The 18,388-nt window shown below is 44.2% G+C and overlaps 1 protein-coding gene across 6 annotated transcripts in view; it reads left to right on the forward strand.

Moving 5' to 3' along the window:
* PACSIN1 (protein kinase C and casein kinase substrate in neurons 1) overlaps positions 1–18,388 on the forward strand; it is a 72,093-nt gene that overhangs the window by 28,026 nt on the left and 25,679 nt on the right. The window contains exon 2 of one of the 6 annotated variants that reach the window (XM_028734081.2): positions 15,235–15,405. The exons of the other annotated variants lie outside the window; for them this stretch is intronic. The gene's annotated coding sequence lies outside the window, so the exon portion shown is untranslated. The remainder of the gene's footprint in view (positions 1–15,234; positions 15,406–18,388) is intronic. 6 annotated transcript variants of the gene reach the window in all.

Here is an 18,388-nt window from a genome sequence, read left to right on the forward strand (position 1 = left end):
TATGTTTCGTGGGGGGGGGCATAAAACCTGAGACTCAGCTGTGAAATACAGTTTGACTTTCAGGCATATTAAATCTTTGTTATTTGGTGGCCTTTGCTATTGATGACAATAAACTTGGGGCAGACCAAACCTTTTCCTCCAAGAGGGGAAGGATAGACCCATTGACCTATCTTAGTCATATTCATTAATTTCAGCAGGTCTACTTGGAATAATACCAGCCTTAGTCTCTCTCTCATCAAAACATGGAAAGCAACTCAGTGGCTATTCTCATTTTTCTTGTTCAGTGCCATGATCCATTCAAGGAGTACTAGTTTGCTTGCAGAGAGGAAGTTTCCCTGCCATACTCTATCTACTCAATTGACTTTTGGTCCCAGCCATGCATATATTCCACCCCTCTCAAAAGAGTAAGTGAAACTGAGTGCTGGACCAGACTATCTTAATGGAATAGAAATAGGCCAATTTGCAGCTAGGAATTGATCATCAGATAGCTAGTCTATGCCAGTTTCACATGTGTTCGTTCATAACTCCATTCTATCCTGTCTCCACATTATACTGCACATTTTCTTAACATCTACATGAAAATCCATTTTTACATAGATATTTTTGCTCAAGGTATGTATTTCTAGATGCATTTTATCCTACATCTGGAGAAATGCAAAATCCAAAGAGTAACTATGTTCCAAGGCAATGGCAACATAGTAAATGAGTGAAGCCAGGCATATACATTCCTCCTTACCCAGGCCTTTGCTGATTAAACAATCTACAGACTTTTAAATGTGCCTGGGGCATATGTTTTATTTTGTTAGCAAGTCTGTTGTTATGTTACATATTTTGTGTTTTTAGACTGTAAACCACCCTGTGATCTTTGGATGAAGGATGGTATATAAATTTAATAATCAAATAATAATAAATAATCCCAATCTGCGCATCAGTCTGGGGGGTACAGATCTGGTCTGTTTGTATTGGAATTGGGGGGGGGAGGGATCCTTAAGAATCCTGATTGCAACTGCACCACAAAGCACATAATCTTGTTTTGTGGCACAATCTAAAATTGCATTTTTATATAATGCCTGGCTCTCATATATAAAGAGAAAATGCCAATTTTCATAATCCAAAAAGTATATGGGTGCTTTATATCCCCAAATTATGTAGCATTTCCATGCAACAAGGCCCAAAGTAGCTAACAAGTGCGATTCCAATATACATGAAAAAATCCTATTAAATATAAAATACAAAACAAGCCAAGTAGGTATATTTTATAATTAGGGGCATATGTGCTGCAGTGGCGAGAGATGATTCACCTGCCAAAATTCTGCCCTACATAACTTTTAAAATTACAGAACATGGTAATGTGGTCCCATAAGTGTGGACCTGCTCACATCCTTGCTGTCACCAGGTCCGAATTCCTCAGAAATTGGTGCAGCTGATACACTAGCCTAAGCTGGGCAAAGGTACTCCTCACCACTGCTGCCACCTGGTCATCTGGTAAAGCTGGTAAGGCTGAAACTATGGACCTGACTTTTCAAAGCAAGTACAAACCCATCCCAAACATGTTGAATCCCCATTCCAGAATATGTCTCTGAGATTATCTGCCTTCTCTGGATTGAGCCTCAGTTTGTTTGCCCTCATCTAGCCCATTACCATTTAACCCAGAGGTGGTGAACCTGGAGGCCTCAGCCCCGGTCAGCATGGCTGCTGTCCAGGGGTGACAGAATTATAGTCCAACAACCTCTGGAGGGCCACAGGTTCCCCACCCTTTACTTTAGTCATACAACAACATACATATCCTTTTCCTGGGAATATATACTTGCCTTCCAGACAACCAAGTAGGTTCAGACTGTTCATTTCTTGCTATGGCTGCACTCACTTAAACCAATCAAGAAGCGAGTCCCTTAGCACTTTTTAAAGCTCTGCCTTAACTTAACAACCTCCACTTTGCCCTTAGCAAAGCCCCAGGTCTGCTAGCAGGTTAACAGCAGTTGAATTCTGCTGATTTGAGAACAGAGCCTTGGTGAGCAAAGACAATGTCACATTGTGCCAGAAAGGACATCTCCCACTGAACCCTTTGGTATTTGGCCTTAGGGATCTTGAGCAGGGATCTGATATGACTTAAGTGCCAGAGATCTCCCCCACCCACCCTTTCCCCGCCTCTTGCAGAGCACCTCTCCTCTGCATCTCTCGCAGACTCTGACACCCCTGGAATGGGTGAGTCACAGTATGTGCAGCATAGACAACACAAAGGTTCTCCAGTCAGAACATAATTGGGGGGGGGGGCATTACCGTACTTTTCGCACCATAACACGCAGTTTTTCCCCCTTAAAAAGTAAAGGGAAATGTGTGTGCGTGTTATGGAGCGAATGCAGGCAGGAGGAGCCGCTCTTGCTGGCTGTTCGGCAGCCTCTTTTCCTCCGCTTGGCTCCCTGAGAAGCCGGCAACAGCTGAGCAACAGCTGAGTGTCGGGAGACAGCCTCTCTCCCTCCTGTCTGCCTGCTCTATGGCTTTTTAGCGAGGTTGGAGAAGGGAGGCAGCTTGGAAGCCGGCAAGAGCTGCCTGCAGCTGTAAAAGCCAAGGTGGGAGAAGGGAGACAGTCTCTCTCCCTCCTGTCTGCCTGCTCTATGGCTTTTTAGCGAGGTGGGAGAAGGGAGGCAGCTTGGAAGCCGGCAAGAGCTGCCTGCAGCTGTAAAAGCCAAGGTGGGAGAAGGGAGACAGCCTCTTTTTCTCAGTGTCTGCCTGCTCTATGGCTCTCCCTTACACACATGTAAGTGGCTCTTACTCTGCTTTCTTTACAATGAGCTGGAAGGAGGGACAAAGAGGGCATCCCCTTCCGTCCCTCCCCCAGCACCTCACCGGTAAATTCAAACAAAGCAGCTTACAAGGCTCGTGTCCCTGCATCTCCTCCTCTTTTTGCTTCAGTTCGAGGCAAGGCAGCTGCACAAATGTGAGTTCCCCCTCTCTCTTCCTTCCCTCCCTCCCTCCCTCCCTCTTCCAGCTTCAAAAAATATTGGGGAGACAGCCAGGTAAGCCCCACTCACATACCACAATGGGGGATGGGGGATGACTCCCTCAAATATTTAATGGGGGGGTGAAGGCACCTAGGCCCATAGGAGTTAGCTGCTTTGCCTAGGACAAATGTGAGCTCTCCATCTCTCTCCCCTCCCTCCCTCCCTCCCTCTTCCAATTTCAATAAAATATTGGGGGGGGGGGCAGGTACAGGTAAGCCCCATCTCACAGACTGCAATGATCTCAAGACAAAGTGCATGCACACTGGTACCTTATATGAATGGCAATGTCCATCAGCATGGGGGGAGGATGACTCCCTCAAATATTTAATGGAGGGGGTGAAGGCACCTAGGCCTATAGGAGTTGGCTGCTTTGCCTAGGACAAGTGCGAGCTCCCCCCCTCTTCCTTCATCACTGTATTGGAGATACCATACGTTACTGACAGTTCCTTCATTCACGTGGTTACAAAGCACGGATCCACATTGATCCTCAGGATTTTTGCATTGGGCTACCCCAAACTCATCGTTAGATCACATGTCTGTGGCCACAGCATGAACCACAAAAATCATACATCCACTGTTTTGTTTAGAATTTTTTTTTCTTGTTTTCCTCCTCTAAAAACTATGTGCGTGTTATGTTTGGGAGCGTGTTATAGAGCGAAAAATACGGTATATGAGGCATAGCCGTACCTATTGGCAGGAAGGTAATACTGGCTTGATTTAAAATGATCAGAACTAAAGGAGAAGCAGCAGTGGAGCAGGCACTTTCCCCCTCAGTTCTAAGAATTCCCACCCCCACCCCACATAAATTTACTCTCCTCTAAAAGGCACTTTGAGGCCATCCTACGCAGTATGTTAACTAGACTCCTCTAAATTGTGCCTTCTCTTAGGTACATGTGCAAGCTCCTCGCATAGCCTACGGTGCCTTTGTGACTCAGGGATGCCAAACCTGGCAAAGTAGATGCATTCTAAAGACAGCCACATGTATTAGGAAGCTGCCTGTCAAAGACTATTTAACTCAGTGTTATCTGCCCAGGATGACAGTGGCTGTCCAGGGTCTTTCACATCACTTGCTCCCGGGTTCCTTTTTATCTGAAGGTGTCTGGGACTGAACCTGGGACCTGCATTCAAAGTGTGTGCTGTATAATTAGCTGTGGTTCCTCCCCAGCACATCTACTTACACCTGTGTGTGCCCCATTCAGTTATAAAAGCAAGGTGCCCCCCCCCGCCTCATTCCACATAGAAAATGTAGACCCTTACTGTCACTTACCTCTCTAGAGTCTGTTGCCTCAAACACATTTCACCCAAGCTTGGCTCACCTCCTGGGTGATAAGTGGATAATCATTTTCCCACCAGTTCCTGCTAGTTACCTGCATATTATTTGAAGGGAGTTGATGCCTTGGGGCAAGTCATTCTGATTTCAAGGATTAGAAGTATTATTCCAGAGCTTCCCAATCCGTATGATCCACATGCAAGAGCAGGAGCATCACTCTGTGCTGGTTTGTGCCCACTGGCGGAGGAAGAGGGGTGCGGGGGATGCGGTTTGCCCTGGGTGACGTCGCCATGGTGCCCCCCTAGGACGCTCGCCGCACCACTGCCGTGGGATGCTCGCTGTGGGCAGCAGCACCCCCATGTTTGCCGCCCCACCCCCATGGGACGCTCGCCCCACCCCCATGGGATGCTCACCCCCCGCCGCGTGCACAGCATGTGCGCCGCTCCGGGTGCCGGAGCAGCTAGCTCCGCCCTGTCTGTGCCTCACCTCAAGTAACAGGGGCAAGACTAGTATGAGCTGTGCAGTCCACAAGGCTCACTTTCTGTGGTATGTGTGAAGGTGTCCCAGAAGTAAAAGCATCTGACTTTCCACACTCCATTGGAAGCATAGAAAATGGATATTTCATAGGGGCTTGGGAGGTTATCAAACCCCTTACTCAGTGTAGGATTTGTCATGCAGGATGCACATCTTACCTGACAGATGACCACCCAGCTTCTGCTTAAATGTCTCCAGTGAAGGAGAGCTCACCTCATCCTGAGGTTGCCTGTTCTGCAGGTTTTACCAAAAGGACGTTTCTCTGCTTCCACCCAAGCCCTGCCCTCTGAAGTAATGGAGAAGAAGTCCAGTCCATCTTCTGCATGACAGTCCTTCTGATATTTGAAGACAGCTATCAGGCCTCTCTTTAATTTTCTGTTCTCCAGCTTGAGTGAGACAATTTCATATTTCCTAGTACAGTTAAGCAGCACTGGAAAGTTCCCCTAACAATACAGTGGTACCTCAGGTTATGTACTTAATTCGTTCCGGAGGTCCATTCTTAACCTGAAACTGTTCTTAACCCAAAGCACCACTTTAGCTAATGGGACCTCCTGCTGCTGCACCACCGGAGCACAATTTCTGTTCTCATCCTGAAGCAAAGTTCTAAACCCGAGGTACTATTTCTGGGTTAGCAGAGTCTGTAACCTGAAGTGTATGTAACCTGAAGCGTATGTAACCCAAGGTACCACTGTACATCTAAGTTACATATGTACATGTTCTCGTACCAGTTTAACTTTCACAGCTTCCCATTAAAGAAATAAAAATAAAATTATGAGAACTGTAATTTGGTGAGGATACCAAGTAACAGAGGACTCTAAGCACAGATCTCTACGCTCCCGATTCATAAAGTTACAATTCCTATGATTACCAAGCAAGAAGAGCATTACTGATTACTGCAAGAAGAGCATCTGCTGCATAGGAATTGGCATAACAAAAGAGGATAAAACTCTGCCGTCTTTGCATAAATGCAGCTCCTCGCAAGAGGACAGACTTGTGTTAGGCCATATACATATGATGGAGATGCTCTTTTTGCTACTGGCCAAATCCTTTTTGTATCTCAGTGGGGAAACCCTCTGCCTTTAGGGCAGCTCAGCATCCTAGCCCATCACCTCTGATTTCATCAACCCTCTCAGATTCTGTGAGGGGCAGGGATCCTACCCTATATTTGACAGGAGCCCCAGGGGTCATTTCCTTAATGGCAGATGGGATTTGTGCTTGATTAAATGCTTCAGATCTATAATGGGTGAGAGGGCGGGTGGGGAGGGGCAAGAAAGAAGACCGCATCATTTCAACATGCAGCTGCATTGTTGTCCCTCCCTCTTAGTGCTGGTTACTGAAGAAGGAATCAATGAAGAGAGAGAATGGGGATTTGTGGCTCCCATCTGGGCTTCCTTCAAGCAGACACTGGTCTCCATAAGAGGGAGAAACGCAGGAGGAGCTGATCTGGCATCATCATACATGTGCCCCATTCTAGAATATCTGGTGACAGGAAAGATCAGAATAAGGTTGTGTATGGATCTAACAGTTGCTGTTTCCAGTGTATGACTAGCTAAAGAAACTCTTCCCATTCTATCGCATGTACATGTATGCATACAGTATATGCATATTTGTTTTCTCTTAAACATGGAAGGGAGAAGCCTTCATATTATGGCACTGGAGCAACCACAATTGGCACAGAATCTGTATACCAGTGCGTCAAATAAATGAGACAGATGGGGGTATATTTAGGCATTGCAAATACAAATATATTTGCCCCAGTATCACCCCTTGCTGTGTGATAGTGGGTGCATCGTTGAGAGCTTGAAAGGCATATTCTCTCTTGTATTTACATAAAAAAACGCAGTGCTGTGTTGGCAAAGGCTCAGCAAAGGCATTTCTTCATCTCCCATCTACCCCACGCCCCACTGATCTATTCATATAAATAAGGGAGCATTCATAATAGCTTTGGGATATATCAAAGGAATAATTGATGCAGTTTTCTCCACATCTGACATAGACGTTTACTCTTTAGTGACCTCAGCTTTTGTTGCAGGAAAGTGTGCCCCATTGAAGAGGACGTCCTTTCCCTGCCATGTTTTGTGTAATGTCTAAATAGATACCATGTGGAACAATGCTGGTTCCCCTTAGGAGTAGATTCACTATCTGGAAAGAGCATAAGAATCCTCCTGGAAGGTTGCATCAACGGTAGCCACAGACACAGCTATCCTCCATGAATTTGCCTGTTTCCCTCTTGAAACCTTTTAGCTAGTGGTCTTCATCATACTTTGCAAAAGTTAATTTTATAAATTACATATTGTGCGGAGGAGCTGCTGACTGCCACATCAAGAGGTAAATTTTGAAGCCCTATACTCCTCCTTAAAATATTCTCATGAGCAAACAGATAGGGATTTCTATCATCTCTTAGGAAATGTGCAGAGGTTTTTGTTAGTTGGTTTGTTTAAAAGCCTTCATGAAAAATTGTCAGCATTTTAGTGTGCATTTCCCCCCAGTACACCCATTTTGTATACATTTGACTAATATACACATATTTTGCAAGCAATTTCCCATGTGGAATGCACTTTTGGGTGTTATTTTCACAAATACATGCATTTCTATGGACACATTTTCCTAATGAATGCATTTTTGTACGCATTGTTTGGCTGGAGAGCTGGATCACAAAATTCAGAGACGTGCAAATTTTAAAGTATAACTGTGTACGTTACCATTTCAAGAAGTGTGAATTAGGTAGTCCCTCATTAAAATGCCAAGAAAATTAAATTTCTCCCCATCCCAATGAGTAAACAACCTATTCTCCCACTTCACACAGCAGGTATTTCTGTCGCTGTGTTTTGATTGCATAAACTTTGCACCTGCGAATAAGAATGCTGTAGGAGGAGAAGGGACAAGAAGGAATAGCCTACTTCTACTCCCAGCAAGGAATCCTATTGTGCAAACATGCCGTAAATGGTCAGATGTATCCCTCCATGTTACCCATTGTACTAGGAGCTGTAGGAGGCAACTCTGGGATGTGGGGGAGCATAATTTATTCTGTGCTTGCAAGATTGTCTCAGATAGGGAGGAGGGGTGTATACCCCTTCAGACTACTTCAGGATGGTGATTGGCTGATACAGTTTTTACTGCATCACAAGGGCCTGTTGTGCTTTCAGTTTCTGCCTGCGCCTGCCAGAGTGTGTTCTATCAGTTTTATCTCCGATTAGAGCACTTCTGAAGCACTCAGTCAGCATTGGATTATTTTATCTGTGATTAATAACCTTTCCCTAGAGCAGTCTATTTTGATGGGCTTGATTATCTTGTCTGCTAGATTGTGCCCGGCAGGCTACAGGAGCAGCCAGGAGGCAGTGGAATCTAACCCACTTTGGGAAGAGATGAAAGAGGAGGCATGGAAGCATATATCTTTCAAGAGAGAACTAACCTCTTAACGTTAGTTCTCTGTAGGCTGGCGTTTCTCATTAGTACCACTATTTCCCATTTAGATGTTTGAGTTTCTTTGGAGCCTACTATCCCACCCAGAGAATTTCAATCCTAGCTTATCATCTCCAGATTGCAGCCTTCCAAATACAGTCTTAAAGAGGCAAGCATAAATGCTCATCTGAGAGTACCTGCATTTTCCTTCTTTAGAGGGAGACATGGGGTACTCTGGCCCTGTTCTATCACTAGATTGCAAGGCTTCAGACAGCCAGGTGAGGAAACTAGTATTTGTAAGCCCATTATTGACACATCCAATGGATTGCCTGGGCTGGAGCAGTTCTAAAATGTTGCTAGCTGGCTGAGGACTCTTCCAGGGAAAGTTAGGGATGATTCATACACGCCTGTACATGACTTGGTAATGTAAGAGCAATTGGGCATATTCCTCCTAAATAAATTAGTCCCAATTTAGCAGTAGCAGCTTGGTAATGGTACAAATGTAATGGGAGAGGAGGGAAATTGCAGTTATGTGCATGCATGTGGCAAGTTCCTATTCTAATTGCCCTAATTTTTGCTATGTAGGATACAAGTCAGTGGAGTGGTTAAATTATTGACTAGATCAGCTGGCAAAACAGTTTCTGGCATAGTCAATGTAACTTCTAAAGGAAATTTTTAAGAGTAAGATAATGTTCTTAAATGAAGAAACATTACTAAAGAAGATGGAGCCTTGCATTGCTGCTGCTGCTTTTACAAAGGCTGTTTCTATGGATAGATGCTGATTCTGTCATATACATAATATTAATGATTGTATCCACATAATATAAATAAAGTATATATACTGTATTTAAAGGTAAAGGGACCCCTGACCATTAGGTCCAGTCGTGACCGACTCTGGGGTTGCGGTGCTCATCTTGCTTTACTGGCCGAGGGAGCCAGCGTACAGCTTCCAGGTCATGTGGCCAGCATGACTAAGCCGCTTCTGGCGAACCAGAGCAGCACACGGAAATGCCGTTTACCTTCCCGCCAGAGCAGTACCTATTTATCTACTTGCACTTTGATGTGCTTTCAAACTGCTAGGTTGGCAGGAGCAGGGACTGAGCAACAGGAGCTCACCCCGTCGCAGGGATTCAAACCGCCGACCTGCTGATCGGCAAGTCCTAGGCTCTGTGATTTAACCCACAGTGCCACCCGCGTCCCACTGGTAAAATAATTGCCCATGGACAGCTTGAAGTGCTACAGAAATATGCAAAATGAGTGGGTCAGGGAATGGCAATGTTTGTTTCTCATGAACAGCACCAACTCTACAACACTGCTTCTGATTCTTCAAAAAGCTATAATCTGTACATAACCTTTCGCTTATTACCTGATGGCTCATCTGAACATGTGAAAACCCTCAAGTGAAAATTATTGTCCTTAAGGTGATCTCAATTAATATGAAAGATATTTCTGCTATTTTTGGTCTCATATTTTATCTATGGTGGCAGTTTTCAAACAAGCAAATCATACTCAGATGTTGTGCTTCACTAAGTGATGATCAAACGCCTGTGAACTCACCTTGGACAGGCAATAAAGTTAAAGAACCTGTGGTGCTGTGTGTTTGAAATTAAGAAATGAGCAAGTGTATCAATTCTCTCCGTGAAGATTATGTGCAAGAGCAAAGAAAGGTGCTAAAAATGTCATGTGGAAAACCAGTTGGTGTTATAGATGGAGCAGATGGCCACAGAGTTACACACCTGAGATAAGCTGGTTCTGTCCCAGCATTGCAGTAGAAGGAGCAGACCAAGATTTCCCTCTGGATTAGGTCAAGCTTGCACTTCTTTGTACAGCTTGCCACACTTACCCATTTGCACAGTTCAGATAATAACTCAGTAGAGCTTTTCTTATCCACACAAAGGTCATATCCGTACTACTTATTTTTCTTTAAAAATTATTTTATTGGTTTTCAATTTTTTATAACAATAACAACATGTTACCTGGTTCCAAAGGGACAAGAGTGTAGGTTCTAGGGAGTAAAATCCAGTAGTGGGATGCCACCATACACCTAATTTCAGCAGCGGGGGTTACTTAGAGAAGTGCCTCACTACCGGTAATCATTCTAATGCAAGGACAATTTCATAGGGGCAGAGGCAGTACTTTAAATACCTTGGTTCTAAACCAGGTTAAACCAGCCCCTTGAATTATTGTGAGGAGCTGATTGGAAGTCAATGGGGCTTTTTCCAACACTGGAAAAATATGAACTATATAACCAATGGCAGACAAACAAATGAAATTTATTCAATAACTTCAGTACATTGCAGAAGTCAGTCCTGGGTGTTAGTAGAACATGGAAAACTGTGGGAAGGCTGTCTCCGTCCAGAACGAGCCAGATTTGATGCATGAACCTCTGCTCCAGACAGGTGCTTTGTGCCGCTGGCGAAACCTGCACCTCTAACATAAGGACTGTATCTACCAACACCCAAAAATGATAAACATGGCATTTGAGGGGGTATACAACATGCTTCAGAACAGAATGAACCCCCCTTCCCAGGTCAGATGGACCACCCACTACGGAATCTCCATCTTGTCTGAACATAAGAAAATCCTGCTGGATCAGGCTAGTGGCCCACCTAATCCGGCATCCTGTCCTCACAGTGACCAACACAGGCAGGAGCTGAGCGCAACAGTACTTTCCCTTCCTGCAGTTTCCAGCAACTGGCATTCAGAAGCATACTGCTTCCAACAACAAATTGAGCTTCAGTTTATTAGCCCTCACCCAGTCCATTACCAGCTCCAAGCACTTGGTTCAGCTCTTCCACTTTTGACAAAAAGGAAAAAATATAGCTAGATAAGTGGCAACTCATTCCAAATCTCCGGATGACAACACTCATCACTGCATATATTATGTGCATCTCCCGCCTACCATGGCCTGCTTGTTTCGTATTGGCTCTTCCGAAAAATCTTCCTTGGAAACAATTGCTGCTGCCACCTCCCCACAGAGGAACCCAGCAGTTCTCCTCCAGCAGTATCTGCTGTCGCACTGCGACTTGACAGAGCCTGGGTCATGTTTCCCTCAAGGATAAGCTGGCGAAGAATGCTGCCTACAATGTCTCATCAGCCTCAGAAACACAGGCCGTCAGTTCGAATCAAAATCCGCTCTATTTGCACCTCCTGCCATGTGGATAAGTAGTTCATAGAAATGGGGGGGCAGAGAGTCTATAAAGCAACTTTTCCCAACCTGATGTTTTAGATTGCGACTCCCATCAGCCCCAGCCAGCATGGCCAACTGTCAGGGATGATGTGAGTTGTAGTACAAAACATCTGGAGGACACTCAGTTGTAGAAGGCTGGTGTGAAGACCCAGTTATTCCCCTAAGGGCCGTCCAGCATAAACACTTCGTTGATAGAGGAATCCCTCCTACGTGATTGTACTCTTAGATGTAGGCATTTTGTGATTTTAAGAGGCATCTTTCTGCACATGCGTACACACACACACACACACACACACACACTTATCAAGGACAAATTTATGTGTGCTGCCAATGAAGCACTGTGTTTTTGCTTTCATTTTTAAGAAGTCTTTCCCACCTCCGAATCCTTCATCTCACAGTGTTGCCTCTTGATTATACAACATAATAAAAGAGAGGGTTGTCATCAAACACACTGGTGCAAAGTGGAGTTTCACAGAAGTTGTGCTTATCCACAGAAGCATCGCAGGGGTCAGCAATCTTTTTCAACCGTGGGTCGGTCCACCGTCCCTCAGACCATGCGGTGGGCCGGACTATATTGGGGGGGGGGGGAATGAACGAATTCCTATGCCTCACAAATAACCCAGAGATGCATTTTAAATAAAAGGACACATTCTACTCATGTAAAAACACGCTGATTCCCGGACCATCCACGGGCCAGATTGAGAAGGTGATTGGGCCACATACAGCCCTCGGACCTTAGGTTGCCTACCTAAGGCAGCCCCAATGTGTTTCAGAATGTGCTCCCCTTCAGGATAATATATTTCCTAAAAATAAAAATCATTAAAATTATTGCAGGAGTCTACCCTTGCACACATTTTTGTAAACACTAAATGCAACAATTATTTACTTACTGGATTTCTTACCTGCCCTTTATCGTAAGACCCCAGGCAGATTCACATCTCTTCACATCTTGTTCATGAATAGATATAAAAAATCCTCTTTCCAATCTACCAAAGGCTTCTGAAAATGTTTTTGACAAGACTATATAACAAATAGTAATAGTAAAAACAAACGAATGAATGAAAATTTGAAAGCACCAGTGTGACCAAATTGTGCTATAGAGAATTAACGATCTGTAATATATTGACCTTGTCTTGGAAAGGCATACACTTTATTAGGAAGTATGCAGGATGGTAGGAGTTTCAGAACAGACAGAAGGTAGTATAACCTCTTCACGTAGGTGCATAGCTAACCTGTGGAAATGGCTGCCACAACTTAACAACGACTTGCAAAGCCTTTAAAGGGCTTTGACAGGTTAATGGAGGATAGGGCTACTCCTCATGGTGGCTATATGCTACATCCAGGTTCAGAGATAGCTGGAGAACAATAGTGGTAGAGGACCATTGTTGCCTACATGTTCTGCTTGTGGGCGTTTGCTTGGCCTCTGTGGGAAGCAGGATGCTGGACTCAGTGGGCCTTTCAAGTTTCCATATACGATGTTCTCAGAACAAGGGAACCCTCCATTTCATACACTGTGGATTGGTTCTTCCCTGTAGCTTAACTACTGTTGCCATTATTATTGCTGTGTGTTATATTCCAAGGGAAATCATTCAAAAATCTGTTTTTTTAAAGAAAATCAGTATTATACTGATCAGATGTAGCAACAAGGAAATTATTCTACCTGGCATTACTGCCAAAATAAAGAAAAGCAAAAAATAGCCTGTCCTAACTCTGCATAGAAGACTCTCGTGACCTATATATACTTCTAGGAAACCCTGTCGCCTCTTATCAGTCATTCTACTTGTTTATTGCTTTTTTACCTCACCCTTCCATCACAGAGCAGCTCAGAGCAGCCCACATTGTTTCCCCTTTTATTTTATCCTTACAACAACCCTGTGAAGTAGCTGAGGCTGAGAGATAATGGCTGGCCAAAGATCATCCAATGAGATTCATAGTTGAGTGGGATTTGAACCAGAGTCTCCTCAGTCCTGGTCTGGTACTATAACCATTCCACCACACTGATTTTATTAATATCATTAGGTCTAGCTCTTCATTTAACCCTGTACGTATGATTGTCAACACTCTGATCAGCTATCTTTGCCCCCAATTCCAGAAAAAGGTGGTTTCATAAGTTTCAAAACACTGTAGTTCTGGAAAGCACAGGTCTTCACAGGTCTGAGAACACACTATTCTTAGCCTTGCTTCGTCATTTATGGTCCTTCCCACCACTTTAAATATAATCTCAGAAGTGCCAGGTGGAAATGAAGCGATAAAAACCCCTTTCCCTCTTACCAATCAGCTGTGTTGCCTCTTTTCACTGCAGTGAACTGCTGTGGAGTGGTTTGAAAGGGCTATACAATGTGACTCTGCTTGTGCTTCTAATGTGCAAGTGTCAAGTGTCACATGAAATTCATAGCTTCTCAGGATTGTTCTTCAGAAAAGAAAGAAAAGCCCCAAACAGAAGGGGAAAAAAATATGAGAACAAATTGTTCACTTTTAAACCCAGATCCTCTCAACATTTCAACAACATCTTTTAGTGAGAGGAATTGGTGGAAGCTCAGCTCAAGCTTAAGCTTTTGTGTCATATAAGCAGCAATGCATAGTACCTGTCTATAGACCATTCCAGAGTTGTTGGGTTTTTTGTTTTGGCAGGTATTTTCTGTAACATGTCGTTGATGCAATAATAGTGCATTAGTGGTGGATTTATACTTGACTGTCCACACATTGTTCCACCCAGTGCTTTCTTTCTAAAAAAAAAAAAAAGTTTAGGGGTACTCTCATTTTCCTACTCATATTGAAATACGAGCTCAATGAGCCCAATCTTAGATTCACAAAATGTTTAGCAGTATGCCTACCTCTGCAACACACACCCCCTGAAAAAAAAGCACTGGTTCCACCTTTTTAGTTGTTCCGTGATGCTTCCCTAATGTTACCACATTAGTGCCCTCTGGAGGGTCACCCTTGTGCTGCAACACAACAGAAATGGGACACAAAATAAACTGGGAATATATAGTTACAGAATTTCAGCAGGAAGTTACAGGATGTGCACTGATGTGAAACAAATCAGTATGTGCACCCTGAAACTTTGGCAGGCATTAACCGTATTGAAAGTAGGATCATGCATAGCCTCTCTGATCCCATCATGATAACAAATCACCCTGAATGGTCTTTTAAAAGCATACCTGTGTATACACTACACATTTGAAGCATACAGTGGTACCTCGGGTTAAGTACTTAATTTGTTCTGGAGGTCCGTTCTTAACCTGAAACTGTTTTTAACCTGAAGCCCCACTTTAGCTAATGGGGCCTTCTGCTGCCGCTGCACCGCAGGAGCACGATTTCTGTTCTCATCCTGAAGTAAAGTTCTTAACCTGAAGCACTATTTCTGGGTTAGCAGAGTCTGTAACCTGAAGTGTATGTAACCTGAAGCGTATGTAACCCGAGGTACCACTGTATTTCCCCACCTCCAATAATTATGAACATGGTAGTTCACCCCTCACAGAGTTAGAATTCCCCAAAGCCCTTAACTAACTACAGTGCCCAGAATTTTTTGATAGAAAAATGTGCTCTAAAGGTATAGTTTGTACATAGCCCAAAGGGACCTTTTGAGACACACACAGTGTTGTTCTTCATCTGCAGTACTCTCTCCCAGTGGGTTACCTCGTAGCGTTCATAAGCAGGATTCCAAAGTATAACTGGTTTCCGTCAGTTACAAATTATTGAGCATATAGCATCTCTTGCTGTTGACACAAGTGCTTTATTTTGGAAAGTCAAGATGGTGCATTTAGAAGCTTAGAGTCAAAATGGCTCTGCTGTAAACAGTTGAATTTTATACTTTGTTTTGCCCATGTTTTCAGATCATCTGGAAAGTCTGTCTTGAGGGCAACCCAGGAGAAATAACAGGGCTAGCAAAATTAGATGATCATCACTCTAGCCATGACTCTGTTCCACTGTTTCACAGTGGATTGCCAATAGACCTTCAGCAGCCATGAACTACAGTTTGACGGTGGAATGGTCTCCCTTGGATGGTGGTGGACATTGGAAATTTTAAAGCAGAGGTTGGATGGCCATCTGTCATGGATGCTTTAGTTGAGATTCCTGCATTGCAGGGGGTTGAATCAGATGACCGTTGGGGTCCCTTCCAACTCTCTACAAGTCATGCAAATTCAAGATCCATTTTAATTCAGCTGGATCCAGCTTCTAGCCAGACCCTATGAAAAAGCCCTCTGTGTGTGTGTGTGTGTGTGTGTGTGTGTGTGTGTGTGTATTCATGTTCTAGCCTTGTTCTATCGCGCGCTCTCTCTCTCTCTCTCTCTCTCTCTCTCTCTCTCTCAAAATTCCAAATTCCAGCACTCTCTCAAAATTCCAAATGTGCTTGCAGGCCTCAAAAGGTTGGTGACCCCAGCCTATAGGCTTTGAATGTGCATTGAGCAAGCTATGGCAGCGAAAGAGCATGTAAGAGCTTTAGTGCAGTTTTGCCTGTTAGCGCAGGTTCTCCTGTTTCAGCCATATATAACCCAATCTTACGGGTTGTATAATATTTTGTTATGCACATGGAAATGATATTTTTAGCAAGTGCACAAAACCCATCTTTTCACATATTAATAACTGCACAAATGCTTGAAAACTGTTGACCACATGTGCATTGTTCTCATCGATTTGCACTGCAGAGCCCTGAGCTCTTCATGACTACACTAACAGTACCATCACCCTTGCTTTACGCGATGTGGGTGTTTGGAAGCGCAGGCACATGTGCAGTATGAGGTATGGCAAGTCATTAGCGTGGCCTTTCACTGCCTTTGTATCCAGATTACAAGAAGAAATGGAAAATATCCAGTCCTCCCCCTGGCTGAATAGAAGAGGTGACTGTTTACTGAAAAGCCCCCAGAATGAGCAGGCTTTAATCCCACCTCTTTTGATACCCCTTCAAGGAGCAATGCCAGAGTAGACAAAGAGTAAAGAGGGAGCCTGGAATAGGCTATTCAGTAACCAGTTGCAGAGCAGGGCTGGCAGCAAAAATCTTCTCCAGTGTTCACCTTTGTTATCTTTGCCTGGTTAAATATATCAAAAAATTTCAAAAAATGTTTGGTATATTTTCTTCTGCCCAGCCACACTGGAACTTTGTTTGTTTGTTTGTTTGTTTGTTTGTTTTTACCTAGAGCCACCAAGGTGCATGGTGCTTTACTGAATAAAAGAGGAAATATCCCTTCCCCGAGGAGCTTACAATATCACCTCCAGCCAACAGAGCAAGGGACTGGAAGTGGAAACAGTGGTAAATGGCAATAACAGAGCCGGCCCACCCATGAGGCGGGGTGCCCACCCCACCGCTTCTGACACCACTGGAATGCCCCCCCCCCTCACTGAGTTTTAGCAAGAGGGAAGTGTTTTGGTGTGCAGTGTTGACACTCATCTTCTCTGCAAGATGCTGTCTTCAGATGAAATGAAAAATTGCCTAGGGTGGGGAACTGCTATGTAAGAGGCCAGTTGGTTTACATCACAGAGAGAGTCTTGACATAGAAGGGAAACTTGGGATCCTCTTACAGCATAGCTTTCCTTTGAAGTATTTTTCAGGTCAATGTTAGGGTTACTGCAGGGCATGATAAATGACTGCGATTGAAGTCAAAGCGTGTGCGCACACGCACACAAACACACACAATCGCCAGTGTAAGGAATACAAGGCAGTACTAGGCCTCTGTCCTTCAGCTGTTTCATTTTGTGGCTGTACCAGTTCTCCTTGCCTTCTCCTCTGCTGACAATGATGAAGCCATATTTTCGGTGGCTTTCTGAAATGCTACCTGCCCTCTGCAAGCTGTTTGCTGTCTCAGCAGCTGTTTATTGATTAGTGGACTGATTTAGGCTCTTGGCCAGAAGCAGCCTCACTTGTCTGGCTGCTGGCTAAGATTGGCTCCTTGTTCCAAGACCCAGAAAAATCACACTTTTGTATTTTTGCATGCAAGTATCGTTTGGCATCGTGAGCTTAAGAAGCAGCACCTCTGATCGCAGCCTGACCCCACTGCAGTATTTCTTGGCTTTAACAGAGGAGCAGATAGCTGTCTCATGAGGAACCAATGAAGGCTTTCAAGTGTGGATTAATTTATGCAAATAATTAAAGTATTGAGTCATAGTTTATGTATACACGCAATTCTTTTCCACACATTTTGTAAGTCAAATGTGTTAACCAACCGAATACTAAAACCCAGCAAGAATGACAATGCTGTTTCCGTAGCTGCTGCTGCAGCAGCAGTAACAACAGCAAAAAACCTACCCACTCTCTCTTATTGCAATGACATTTTAGTTTTATCTTAACCCTTCCCATAGGTTATTGGGGGGGGAATGAAGGGATTTACATCCAAATACATAGACTCATTTATAAGTGATAGCTACCAGACACCAGGCAAGAGAAAAGCATGATGACACTATGGTACAGATTGCAGCCTTATGCTGAAACTGCAGGTGCTGGAATGACTCACCATGTTCAGATTCGGGGCACACCTAGGCTGAGACTCGTTTCATTCATTGCAAGCACAGATGACACCAAGGAAAAGCTGTTTGTGTGAAGCAGCACCCACATGTTCCAGGCATGCCTCAAGAATGTTCACATAGAAGGAGGACCGGCCAGCTTGGCTAATGCCAACCTATGTGGCTGTTGCTTCACGCAAATGGCTTACCTTTCAGAGCAGTGCGGTACGATGCCCATCCCTACAGCAGCAACTACAGCAGAAACATACAGATCAGGCCTGAGAGAGCTTTTAGATTTTTGCCATGCTAGTTCAGAGCCCCCAGCACCCAGTGTGGAATACTAGGAGAAATGGGGCAATGTCCCCACCAACTTCACACCTGTGAGGCTTCTGCAGGGCTATCCTCCTCTGCCACTGCCTTCCCTTGCTCTGAGAAAGGACCTTAAAGTGACTCTACATTTTTACCTGAGTTTAAAGAGAATATCTAGTCATCACAGGCAGCGCAGCCCTTCAGGCAATCTCCCAGCCACCTCATCACAGTGTATTGCTCTGA

Source organism: Podarcis muralis, chromosome 5, assembly GCF_964188315.1.
Source record: "Podarcis muralis chromosome 5, rPodMur119.hap1.1, whole genome shotgun sequence".
NCBI lineage: Eukaryota > Metazoa > Chordata > Lepidosauria > Squamata > Lacertidae > Podarcis > Podarcis muralis.